The sequence below is a fragment of the Monodon monoceros genome, unplaced genomic scaffold (assembly GCF_005190385.1).
Source record: "Monodon monoceros isolate NGI ecotype Baffin Bay Population unplaced genomic scaffold, NGI_Narwhal_1 Super_Scaffold_5, whole genome shotgun sequence".
NCBI classification, from domain to species: domain Eukaryota; kingdom Metazoa; phylum Chordata; class Mammalia; order Artiodactyla; family Monodontidae; genus Monodon; species Monodon monoceros.
In genome coordinates, this window is record NW_021703782.1 from 5181452 (window position 1) to 5195578 (window position 14127).

Sequence of the window (14127 nt, forward strand, 5' to 3'; positions counted from 1 at the left end):
AGCTTGACTGTAGTAACCATTTCACAATGTAACTCTATGAGGCAATGTGTGTGTTCCTTAGCTTGACTGTAGTAATCATTTCACAATGTATACATATATCAAATCATCGTGTTGTATACCTTAAATATAAAAAATTTTGTCAATTATACTTCAGTAAAGCTAGGGGAAATAAGAACACCAGCACGAAGAGTTAAGGAATTTGCCCAAGATTACATGACTTTTAAGGGGCCGATATACGATTCAAATCTATTTGAGTATTGTACCCCAGTTCTCTTGAAAAAAATATATACAACTTCCGTATCTTCTCTCAATAATTTATTCTTTTCTCAGGTTTTCCCTCAAACATAACTATCTATGATTACTTTCACATTTTCACCACTTACAACAATCTTTGGAGCTGAATTCTGGTAATTTTGATCTAATTATATTTTCCCATTAAAACTATGCATTGACTTTTTAATCATCCTAATATGTGAGATAAAAGAATCACTTAGCATACCTTAAGTTTATTAATTTAATTCTTAAAATCTACACTAAAGTGGATTCATAATAGTAATGACCAATATTTTTGAGCTAGGCTCAGAAAAGAGTCTTTACATATGTTTTACTCTTTGATCGTTTAATCTTTATTATCCCTATGAGATAAATAGTGTTATTTTCTCCATTTTATAACTGAAAACCTGAAGCATAGGGAAGCTACACAGCTTACCTAAGATTCCACAGCTAATAAGTGACTGAACCAGAATTTGAACAAAGCCTATCTGACTCCAAGTATATGCTTTATTAACCTAAATAAATAATAAAATAATAATCGTAACAAATAATAATAGTAATAAGAAGGAAAGAAAGAACGAAAGAAAGTAAGAAGGAAAGGAGGGAGGGAGGGAAGGAAGGAAGGAAGGAATCTAAAAGGTTTAAAAGTTGTACCGGAAAGAAGAATTAATTGGGATCTAAGAGATCTAAATACTAGTTTTTTAACCAGATATGTGAATTTAGGCAAGCCACTCTAGCTTCTTTTATTCCCTCTGTATGTCCTTTTCCATCTGTAAACTGAGTGCTTAAGTCTAGGCATCTCCATGCTATCTTCTAGTTCTATCATTTTATGATCCTATTTTTTTAAAAAACCTTCTCCTCCTTGCTGACAGAAAAGCACTTTTGAGACCTCAAACTTTATTACATAAGCCCTCTTTGATTATTTAAAATCCGTACTACTTAAGTACAATCAAAGACTGTCAAAACAGATATTTTATGTCTAGCATGGATGGAAATGCGTGATTCCCTGTAGAATGCAGGGGTTACCAAACACTTATCACTTGAGACAAAGATTCGAGATGAGTGCACGCATCTCAGCACAGAATTATAATAGCCCTGGCTGGGCTCTTTCATGGCAGAGTCGGAAACAGCATGACAGAGGCCCTGAGCATAGAGACACAGAGAAGTTTCCATCTTATCGACAGAAACTCTAGCCTCACGCCCATCACAGCTGTATGTCTCTTGTGATTGAAGAGACCCGGGGGTGCCCTTTTCCCAGGCTCTGAATGGAGGTATGGCTTCTGCGGTGTAGCTCGTGGAGGGTAATTAAGGGAATCAAGCAGAATGAGTCAATTGTTAATGCCTGGTAAATAATGAAACCTTATTCTGGTGGTTCTTTTTTCTATCAAAAGAGTCAACTGTGTCTTCTTGAAGTCTCTGGGATCCTCTGTGGTATTCTTACCCTTGTTGTTTTACTTTCTTCTGAAAAGCAGATTTTACTGATCTAATTGATGGCAAAAAGAACTTCTATGACATGTTTTAGATCACTTTATTCAAGATGAATGAAAATCAGTTAGTGAAGAACATACAACATCAGTGTCTTAAGGCAGATGCTGTTTCGTACGTATAATAGACGTATATATACAAACGTATATCTATATCTATAAGTTATACAGATATATATAAAGATGTATAGATATATAGATATAGATATATATAAAGTATATCTACATCTGTATCTATAAGTTTCTAACACTATCCTGTGAATAATGAATTGTGATTTAATATAGAAAAATTAATATCTTATAATGGTATAATACTTTATAAGTCACTTTCCTGACTATTATTGTATTTCTTAGAGCAGTTATTTGTGGATATATTATTATTCCTATATCATAGCTGAGAAGAGTGAAATTCAGAATATCAAGTCATTACTGCAAGAACACATAACTACTAGGTTTCAGGACAAGGACCTGAATGTAAAGATTTGAATGGCACGTCCAGTGTCCTTCCCATCACGCCACAGTGGCCTCAGAGGGAAAGTAACTCTGGAACACCCAGCCCTTCTGATTCACTACCCCCAACTCACCTCAGGGTAACTCTGGAGCATACAGTATGTCTCTCCTCATGCTTCAGTATATTTCCTAAGAAGAGCCTTTTCCTCTGTTTATGTCCTGAAGGGAAAGGATGGGGAAAATTCAATTTCACAAAATTAAAACTCTCAGAACAAACAAACTAAAGTCTGTGTGAGAAAAGGGAAGATAAATAACAAAGGGAGGAGATGGTCATATGACCCTCAACATTTGGTGAACAGAAGCATAGAATCCCTAACCAGGTAGATAATAACCGAGCTGGAGAGATAAAACATGAACAGACAGGATGTAGAATATTGACTGACAGATTTATTCTATTTTACTATATAAGATAATGTAACAGAAACCAAACTGAGGTCTTATTTTAGATCACTTAATGCAATTTTACAAGAATGGTAACCTTAGAGTCTTTTAAGAAGATAAAGTTGATTTCATTAATTTTTTTTTTTTAGTGTGGCAAATTCTTAGTAGAAGTTGGTGTCATGTACAATAAACCAATGGAATTTAATATACATAAAATCAAGGTGACAGAATATGAAATAGTGTAATCAAGGATAAGCTCAAAAACAGCCATTTGTCTAGTAGAAAATTTGTAAAGGAATTTGGGCTAGAGTTTTCAGATAAAATACAGGATAGCAGTTACATTTGAATTTTAGATAAACAAATAGTTTTTCAGTATAAGTACGTTCCGAATATTGTGCCCTGTATTTTATTGGCTTCCCTGTTTTGGGTCAGTGTATATGGGAAGTGCTAGCAGGACTCAGCTATGCCTTTGCAATGAGTGAGCTGGGGCAGTGCTTTCTCCCCACTTGGAAGGGCCTTTATTGATGGCTTTGTGATTGTGACATTTAAAATCCTTTTAACCTGGTCAATTCCATGAAGTTTCGCAAATAGAGATTTTAATTTGGTATCCTGCCTGAAAGTGTTCCCCGAGAGCTAAGAGAAGGAAATTAGGGGGAAAAAAATCTGAGCCTCTCCTATACAATAAAGTTGATATTAGGACTTCCCTGGTGGTCCAGTGGTTAAGACTCTGTGCTCCCAATGCAGGGGGCCCAGGTTCGATCCCTGGTCAGGGAACTAGATCCTGCATGCAGCAACTAAGAGCCTGCATGCCGCAACTAAAAGATCCCACACGCTGCAACCAAAGACCCCTCACACCGCAACAAAGATCCTGCATGCCACCACTAAGACCCAGTGCAGCCAAATAAATAAATAATTGTTTTAAAGTTGATATTCATGATATTGCCTTTAATTCTTAAACACACCTACCTATGTGATAGGTATATCTAACCTATTCTACAGATGAAGGAAATGAGGGTCAAAGAGAAAACTGATTCTCCAAAGTGTGAAACAGGGCTGTGAGCCTGTCCCCTGTGCTTCTTCCTCTCATTAGCTCAGCTTCTGTCAGAAATGTGGGGTGGGCTGGAGAGACTCTGCCCAGAGAGAGAGACCTAATCCAGCCAAACATCAAACGTCATCAGAGCCAAAGAAACACAACCCAAGGTGGCATCTGCCCTGTCCTCCAAGGGGCACTTTTGTTTCTCGAATCATAGTGTTCTGTGATCACATCCTCAGAGCCAGGCAGAGCCCAGATCCCAGGGCTAGAGAGGCTTCATTCTCTCTCATATGCATGTGCTTTACGTGGTAATGGGAAGTGGTCCATCACGTCCTTGTAAGGCAATACGAAAATACTTCGGCAACTGGAAATGGTTGCAGCCAACATGACGATGTCACTTGTTAGAATCAATGTGTCAAAGCGTGTACAATAATTCTTTTAACTCAAAACACTTTTTACACTGAACCTTGAAAAACAATTTGCATTTATTTTGGTTGGAAAGCCATGAAAAAGTAATCTCACAGCTTTACTAGAATAGATATGGCTCTTATTATCTGTCACTTGGCCATAACTACACAGTATGTAACAACTTCCAACCAAAGATATTACAGTCGGAAACGGACAGGGACAGTGTCACAGTTGAGTTCTCTTTGTTGAGGATTTAGTTAGCTGCTGAGCCCTTGACACGTAAACTGAACAGAATGAAGCAGTTGGTGAAACACTGGCCACACACGGCAGGAAGGATGATTTTTCACAAAAAACTACCAGCTGACTGATAGCATTATTCTTTATTTTAAAAACAAATTGGTGGAAGCAGAGGTTGGCTTTCTCTTGTGTTACTAGTTTGAACTGTAGGCGTTACACAGACGCCATTCTCGTGACCTCCAGGAGATAAATCGTTCCCCAAATCACGGATTCACTCATCTTCCACAAACAGAAATCATGCAAGCCAACCCCCAACTGTGCAAGGCCAGCTCATCCAACTTTAGATGAATACAAAAAGACAGAGAGATAGCTGTCCGTTCTTTACAAAAATTGCTAGGAGTGAAAAGATATCTTTATCCACCCAGTTATTAGCTATTTCAGTAGCTTGACAACACAGTAAACAAGATCAAAACCTTTAAAACTGAGTTAAGAAATTTTTGTACATGAGCAGAAAGTTCATTATATTGGGTTGGCCAAAAATTTCGTTCGGGAAAACCCCGAACGAACTTTTTGGCCAACCCAATGTAAACCATCAGATATTATTGAGCACGACAGCTTTTACTTCTAGATCCCAGATTTCCAACTAGTTCACTCATTCATAATTTCACATGCACGCCTTTGTTTATAAGGGCATTTATTCAATTAACATCTACTTAGCAGCTATTCTAAAATATCTAACTTAGATGCTGGGGAATACAAGCAATCGTAAACCATTTTCTGTTCTCAAGGACCTTCAAATTTGGTCATATATATATTTTTTGAATGTTAAATAATGATGCAATAAATTAGATGACCCCAAAATACATACGTGTTAAATAAGTAAAACATATTAGGGTCCATAAGAGGGAGAAATCAAGGTCATGGAAAAGTATGAAGAAATTGAATGGACCTCTTAAGTAACTGTAGAAGTTAAATGGGGGAGAGACCAGAGGCATTTTGGGAAGGAGACAAAGGAAAGACTGGATATAAGACAGAGCTGTCCCCATGGGTGACATGCATGGCCTGGTGGAGTCCTATGAGCACCAGTGACAGTGGGACCCACACAAGATTGAAAACTGAACCTACTAAAAATACTAATAATGATAATACAACAATTGTGAAAATGGACGGCATACTTTATGTTTACTAATCAGATACATGAAGAGTCATTGCTAAGGAATGCCCTCTAAGTAGTTACCATATTTTAAATTCTTAACAAGGTGGCAAATGTTCTCCATTTCTGAGTTTCTGTAGCTTCCATATATTCATCCACTCAAACATCACTTCAACTTAAAGGTAGAAAAGTTTTCGTCTTCTGATACCACGGTCACCTTTGGAGAAAACTTCCTATATTCCAAGTACTACAGGACTCTGCATGCTCTTCTGCACGAGTTTAGGGTAAGGAAGACGGCTCCAGCTTGATGACATATTCTGACAATCACATTTGCTAAGTGATACACCTCACTCGGGATGGGTACTTCTCTATCCTCTCTTCTCTACCCACGGTAGAAGAATCCACTGAGGGGGTCACACACTGAGCATTTTTCCTGCCGAGTCCAAGATTTTTCTCAATGCTGTTGCCCAACACACTGGTCAGAATTGATGCATGAAATAATAAACTACATGAGTGTACTTCCATCTACTCTGTTCAAAGCGCTGTGTGAGGTTCAGTCTAGGTAGACCTCGTGTTTAATGAGTACATGCTCAAGATTCTTGAGCGTTACATTATACAAAATATTCTAACTAGTACTTTCAACAGTCTTAGGAAACAATCATCCCCTTTTTACATAGGAAGGAACCAAAATCCAGAGAGATTAAACAGCATGCCTAAAACCATATAGGTATTATTGATGGAATCAATTTTCAAACCCAAGGCTTTGACTCTCAAATCAAATGCTGGGGTATCAAAAGCCATAAAAAAAAAAGGACACACCAGCCTTCTGTCTCCTAGGAATTTAATCAGTAAGATAACCAGACACAAGTAGATGCATGCTTTTTTGGACTGTTGTTTATAACAGTGGAAAAAAACCTGAATTCTCATCAATTTGCAATTGATTGAAGAAATGTTAGTTCCCACATAAAATGGAATATTACATAGTCCTTAAAATTCTGTTGTAAGTTTATATTTACTGGCAAAATTTTATGATAGCACTTGTATCAAAATTGCTGAAATAAAATATAGTGATCAGCGTCAACTGCTGGTGAGGAACACTCATATGTTGCTGATAGACATGAAGAATAGTACAGCCCCTCTGAGAAATAATTTGACATTTCTTACAAAACTAAACATGAGTTTACCATAATAATCTAGCAATTGTACTTCTGGGCATTTTTCCCAGAGAAATGAAAAACTTCCGTTCACACAAAAACCTGCAGGTGAATGTTCATAATGGCTTTATTCATAATAGCCAAAGCCTGGAAAAAAACCCAAATGTTTATCCTTCTCACCATCATGGGTCTGCTCTTCCACTGAACTACTTTTTTTTTTTGCGGTACGCGGGCCTCTCACCGTTGTGGCCTCTCCCGTTGCGGAGCACAGGCTCCGGACGCGCAGTCCCAGCGGCCATGGCTCACGGGCCCAGCCGCTCCGCGGCATGTGGGATCTTCCCCGACCGGGGCACGAACCCGTGTCCCCTGCATCGGCAGGCGGACTCTCAACCACTGCGCCACCAGGGAAGCCCCCACTGAACTACTTTTAATCCCCATTACACATGATTCATGTTCCACCTTCTGCATTTCCTCGTGCTGCTTTCTCCACCTGAAATGATCTCACTCTTCAGACTCGACATTTCCTAACCCTACCCATTTTCTTCATTGACTAGTAACGTGCTTATTACTCTGTGAATTCGTGCTCATTCTAGGTTGAAGTTAATTCATTTTTGTTCAAAGAGAAAATTGTTAAACTCACGATACTTATCAATATTGAAGTTACCTGCATATGTGTATCTCCCTGACAAGATGTTTATCCCCTATAGCACTTAAGATACTGTCTTGAACATAGTAAGCAGTCCAACAATTGAGTTCTCAAATTCAAATTTTCAGATGTATAGGTGAACATACTGTGGGAAATCACCATAAATAGGCAAAAAGGGGGAGGTATGTAGAAGGGCAGAAATGGAAACAAAAAAATTCAACAAGATTAATTGTAGGTGCAGTTTTGAAAAATCTGGAAAATGAAATACCAAAGTCAGTCGTTTAGTAAATCGTGTTCGTTAGTTTAAAATCTAACTAATCATTGGCATTTGCTCACTTGTTTTTCACGGGCATTTCTACTTGATTATAGATGTATCAATTGCTAAAATCATAGCCTTAGCCAATACAGCACTCAAGACATGTAGTGCTTGGAAAAATGGGAAAATGTAGTCCCATTTCATTTAGTCCCAGTCTCTTCATCCATTTATCTATTTATTCAGGCTTATAGGGACCTCTATTATGGCAATACCCCAAGGCACAAAGAAAAGACTAAGCTGGAATTAATTAGCAGAATAAACCCCAGAGTCTGTAACCCTCAGCAGTACTGTGCAGAATGCCTCACTGTCAAGAAGAAGGGACTGAAAATTCTTCTCAGCCACTTTCCTCGAGTTCTCAGACCAGTTTTTTGGTCCGCTTCTCATCCACCCATCTCTCCCCCAGCCGCTGCTCCATATTTTAAAATACTAGGTCACAGTGAATTCTCTTTCTGAGCCTACAAGGAAATAAGAAGTTTATCCTTTCTATAACTTTCCTAGGTAAATTAAAAAAAAAAAAACTGGCTGCTTTCATGAACTGTTAGAGAACAGGGGGGTGGGGGGCAGGGTGCGGAGTCTACTTCTGGCTTCACATCATTTCCATCCCTCCTCTCCAGGCCCGTCTCAGGTTCAGGCAATCAACAGGTAATCTGCCCTCCAAGGCTTAGATGCTTCTCGCCCTCTGGCAGAGTCACATGGGAAACACAGCACTGTCCTTGCTGAGGGTTCCCCAAAGAGATGACGTGAGAGTCCGCTAACTCCAAGTCCATGTTAGAAACTTGACTGATATTCAAAATAATTATACCACCCTATGTCAGAGAGAATCCTGTGGAGATTAGGTTTCTGTGGGCAAATCAATCCTCCCCACGCAGAGAATTAAGGCGAGGTCATCGTGCCCCCCTGATCTCAGATACCCACCGCCCGATCCGCCAGCCTGCCAGGCTCCGCAGCGCACCTGCTGCCTCCAAGCAGTGAGGATGTATGGACCATCGGGGTCCCGTCCTCCGGGGTCCCTCCCTCCTCCAATGTGGTCCTGCAGCATCACATCACCCGAACAGAACCTCAGGTCCCACTCCGACCGACTAAATCAGAGCCTTCGTTTTAACAGGGTCCCCAGGTGATTCATATGCACAAACGCACACCGGAGTGAGAGAAGCGATGCTCTGACCCGCTCCGGAGCTTCGTTTGCAATACTATTTTCTCCAAAAGAATATACACACAAAGATGATATTCTGGCAACACAGTCATTAGATGTGAAGGCAAGAATGCAAGCTACCTACATGATTGTTTTAATAAAACAATGTACACAAGCAAATGTCTATAGAGGAAACCTGCAAAAACTAGAGGGAAACACTAGTAAACGCTTATTTCCTTTTAAACTTTATTAAAACCTTGTGCACTGGGATAGTGAGTGACTGAATTGTGCCCATTCCTAAATACAGAAATAGGACACATTGTTCTGTGCTGGCCTTTGAGCTTCTATGTACCTCTAGGAATAATTTTTTTCTTTAGAGGATCCAATCATATATGCATTTTTCAGAGCACTTTAAATCATCTATATTTTGTTTGTTTCTGGGCCTCTCCCCTTTGTGGTCAAGATAACGTGATTTGTGTTTGCTTCACTTCCAGTCTTACGCACATAACGAAAACAATAATATAACGGTTTCTTACGAGAACTTCCCGTTGTCACGTTATCCTCAGCTCTGTGGTGCAGGTAACATTATAAGCCTCCTTTTCCAGGTAAGAGACTACAGCTCTGAGAATTCTGGTGATCAATTCAGGGTGACGAAGCCAGTAAATAAATGACAAACCCTATACGCACAGCCAGTTTTGTTGACTCTAACTCAAGGTATAAATGAATTTTTTTTGCTCTTAAGTGGAATCTGCTGAAACAGAAACTTCTTTTATTTATTTTTTGTTGGTTTGGTTTGGTTGGTTCTTTTGTATTTTTTAAAAAAAATGTTTCCAGTTTTATTGAGAAACAGTTGACATACATCACTATATAAATTTAAAGTGTACAACATGATGGTTTGATTTACATATATTGTGATTACTGCAGTAGGTTCAGCTAACATCCATCAGCTTATGTAGATATAATTTTAAAAACAGAAAAAAATTTTCTCCTTGGGATGAGAACTCTTAGGATTTACCCTGTTAATTTTTCTGTACTACACCACAGAGCAGTGTTGGCTATAGTCAGTGTATTGTACATTTTATCCCTAGTAATTATTTCTCTTATAACTGAAACAGAAACTTCTTTTAAAAGATCTGTATTTCATAGAGTTTTGCTTTTAGTCTACAAAAATAAACAGACAGATAGACACACACACACACACACACACACACACACACACACACACCCCTTCTAAGACTTTGAACCTGAAACGTGCACCTGCTGTGTTTGGTAAGAGGTGCTTTGTAAGTCAGCCTGAATGGGTGCTTTCCAGTGAATAAGTCTTGTTAATCACTCCTTGAAGCTACTGAACTTTTCCTTTCATGATCCTTCCAATTTATGCATTTTAGTGCTAAGGTAATATGTGACTGCATTTCGGGGAAAATAGTTTTAGCACTTGGCAGATTGCAGAGAGCAGAGCGTCGCTTTCCATTGCTCCTCCAGGCTGGGTGAAAGCCCTGAGGAAAACACAAAAGTTGTGAGGCAGCCTCAGGATCATAAATATTCAGTTCCCGGTGGCTTCTCTAAAGGCAGAAAACGTGGGCTTTTACAGCTATAAATAAGCTCGAAGTCTACTCAGAGGAACTGGATGTACGACATGTCCTAACTATCCTTCTTAAAATTATTTTGAGATCTGGTATTTAGAACGGATGGTAAATGTGTTCTGAGAAATAGGATACATTGTCATAATGTTTCCTAGAGGTCATTCTCTCTTTATTCACCTGGCTTTAAGAATGAATTACAAAATTTCATGACTTGATTAAAAATTAATATGACAGCTGCAGTCCACCAAAGGGGAAAGACCCCATAAATAATGCATAGGGCAAACTATCTTAGGAATAGTTAATAAATTTAGATTTGTGGTAAATTATTAAAACTGGGTAGCATGTGTGATTCAGTTATTTTGCCCAAGTTTGGAACGTTTCTACTTTAATGGATTTGGCGATAGCCTCCTTTCTACAGACCAAAGTGAGAAACCAGAAACTACGGGAATAAATTGGGGATATTAAGAAAGAATAGATTCTTTGACATTTACCACCATCTGGGGAAAAAATGTCTCTTAGAATTTCTTATTAGAATTCTCTGACAGTATGAATGATACACTGGGCTCTTCAGTGTGACGGGCACTGCACTAAATGTCTCACATGCGGGAGTAATAGCACAGTGACCTTGAGGGACAGGTCTTAACCCACCCTACCTGACTGACTGGTGACTGAAAAGACCGTCCTCAGAATAAAGAATCCAGGCACGGCACCACCACAGTGCTCGCACTCTGCCTCAAAGGATCTCTCTCTCTCTCTTTTTCGTTTTTTTTAAACTTATTTTAGTTTATTTACTTATTTTTAGCTGTGCCACGTGGCATGCAAGATCTTAGTTCCCCGACCAGGGATTGAACCTGTGCCCCCTGCAATGCAAGCACGGATTCTTAACCACTGGACCTCCAGGGAAGCCGCCAAAGGGTCTCTTCTTGAGGAGGAAATTGCCACCATCTGGACAGCTTGGACCGTCTCTCAAAGAATTGAAAGTTCACTTTTTGGACAACCCAGAAATTTCCCTCTTCTAAATATCCCCCCACATAATGTTTATGGAGAGATGACATCTAATTCTTCAGCAGATATCTCATGCTAAATGAAAATGCACTTCTGTGAGTTACCACCTCATACCTGTTAGCATGGCTTTCACCAAAAAGACAGAAGATAGCAAGTGTGGCCGAAGTTGTGAAGAAAAGGGAACCCTCCTAACGCTGTTACTGGGAATGCAAGTTTGTACAGCCCACTGTAGAAAACGGTATGGAGGTTCCTCAGAAAATGAAAAATAGAGCCGCCATATGATCCAGCAATTCCACTTCTGGGTATTTGTCTGAAGAAAGTGAAAACACCAACTCAAAAGATACATGCCTCCGCATGTTCACTCAAGCATGATCCACGATAGCTATGACATGGAAACAACCTAAGTGTCCATCGAAGGATGAATGGATAAAGAAGGTGTGATATACATATACAATTCATGTTATTCAGCCATAAAACAGGAGGAAATCCTGCCCTTTGTGACAACGTGGATGGGCCTTGAGTGCATTATGCTAGGTAAAATAAGCCAGACAGAGAAAGACAAATAGTATATGGTATCATTTACGTGTGAAATTTAAAAAACAATAATACTAAAGGCAAAGGCAAAGAAACAGCAAGTAGAATGGTGGTTGCCAAGGGCTGGGAGGTGGGAGAGAAGTGTTGGTCAAAGGATACAAACTTTCAGTTATAAGATGAATACATTCTGAGAACGGTACACACGGTAACTATGGTTAAAAATAATACATCGTATATTGAAATGTGCTAAGGAAGGAGATCTGAAATACTCTCACCAAAAAAAAAAAAAAAAAAACCAAACCAAAAAAATAGCCCAACAACTATGGGAGGTGATGGATGTTAATTAACTTGACTGTGGTGATCACTACTCAACGTATACATACTTAAGACCATCACATTGCACACTTTAAATAGATACCATTTTTCTTATCAATGATATACCAATAGAACTAAGGGTGGGGAAGTATGGACGTCTAGTAAGAGGGTCTCTGTGCCAGTGCTCTGGCTCCACTGCTTACAGCCGTGCTGGGCTCTCTACAACGCATGACTGCTGCACCCCTTGGATCAGGGTGGTGAACTTTCCTCCCACCAAGAGTGCCCAAGATGCTAGTGAGATCCCTGAGCGGCCCCCTTCCTGAAAGACATCTTCTCTTTTTATATGTGCTCATATATGCCTGTGTCCTGTGTGTCTGCCCAAGGGTAGGGCCTCGTATACCCTCCAGGGGCGAACACACACCTCTGTGTGAGTGTCGGTTGTGCACATTCACAACCCCCGCTCCATGGTGCCACAATGGTAGCTTGAAATCAGCCCTGCTGGGAGTGTTTACACCATGGGAATCGGTGCACACTACAAATGGTAGTGTTTTATTGTCCACAGAGCCAGTCTACCCCTGATTAGAGGTTATACATCCCCACCCCTGCTACCTAGAACTCTCTCTTCTATATACTCTGTAATGAGCTGAGGTTAGGATGTGGTTATAGCTGAACTGGTATATTACATACGTTTATTACTAATAGTCATTATTAACATGAAAAAGATAGATTGTGTTATATCACAGAAAGAGAATTAAAGAGTTAAAGCACTTTTCTATTCTTTGAATTGCTATTTCCAAAGCAAACTTGGGTGACCCATTTTATTTGTTCCAGGTCGATAAAATGGAAAGTAAAAAACTTACCCTAGCTAATTCAGAGTATCATCGTATGATGGAAATGTGCTTGCATCTGTGAAAACATTTTTGAAAATAAAATTTTAAAAGTCAAATTACTTTCCTCTTATTTTTAAGAAATTTTAAGAAAATGTTATCTTTAATATTTTCAAGCAGTTCACATCCCTTATTTTATATAGGGGTTAGGTATTATTCTTGCCATTTCACCTACTTCCAGCAAGGGGCAAGATCTTCTAATTCCAGGACTTTTCCTTCGGAGTGTGTGCCCATTGGTTACACAGCCATTTATTCATCTGCTGATGGTTCTTGCCTGTCTCTTTATTCTTCACCATGTTCATTACGCCAAATATTTCTTGGTGTCCTGGAAAGGAGATCAAAGAGTATGAAACCATCCCAAGGAATGTTTAATATGTTGCTTCCGCCTCACAACATTTTCTATGTAAAGTTTTTAATATTAAAGAAAGCTCGGTGATAATTTATCTAGATGACACACCTTTCAGCTAAAGCTCGTGCTTTAAAAACAAAAAAGCACATCCAGTATGCAAAGTATACAAAGCTTTTAAGGTATCCCTATTTGAGAAAAAATATTATAAACTGTCTTTAAAGTATATAAAGTATATCTGTGAATAATTTTAAGAGAGCTCAGACTAAGAATTGACAGTGACAAAATATTAGAAATTAAAATAACAGTGATTTTTTTGTGTGTCATGGAGGAAAGTTTAGAAATAATATGGTAAGGGCTTCCCTGGTGGCGCAGTGGTTGAGAGTCCGCCTGCCAATGCAGGGAACGCGGGTTCGTGCCCCAGTCCGGGAAGATCCCACACGCCGCGGAGCGGCTGGGCCCGTGAGCCATGGCCGCTGAGCCTGCGCGTCCGGGGCCTGTGTTCCGCAGTGGGAGAGGCCACAGCAGTGAGAGGCCCGCGTACAGCAAAGAAAAAAAAAAAAAAGAAATAATATGGTAAAAATCTCAATCTGTCAGGAGAAAGGTAACAAAAACATTCAATTAAATAGAATTAATTCAGCTCATTTTTCTAAGGAAAAACATCAAATAATTTTAAAATAAGCTCATAATGAAATTTTAATGTTACCTTCCTGTTGATTTGTCTCGGTGA

At 39.3% G+C, this 14127-nt stretch overlaps 1 protein-coding gene and 1 non-coding gene across 2 annotated transcripts in view; both read left to right on the forward strand.

Moving 5' to 3' along the window:
* The window catches only part of GALNTL6 (polypeptide N-acetylgalactosaminyltransferase like 6), a 1140136-nt gene that overhangs the window by 831657 nt on the left and 294352 nt on the right, over window positions 1-14127 (forward strand). The gene's annotated exons all lie outside the window — the stretch shown is intronic.
* TRNAG-CCC lies at window positions 3350-3422 on the forward strand. Its single transcript has one exon. It is a non-coding gene; the product is annotated as a tRNA-Gly (tRNA).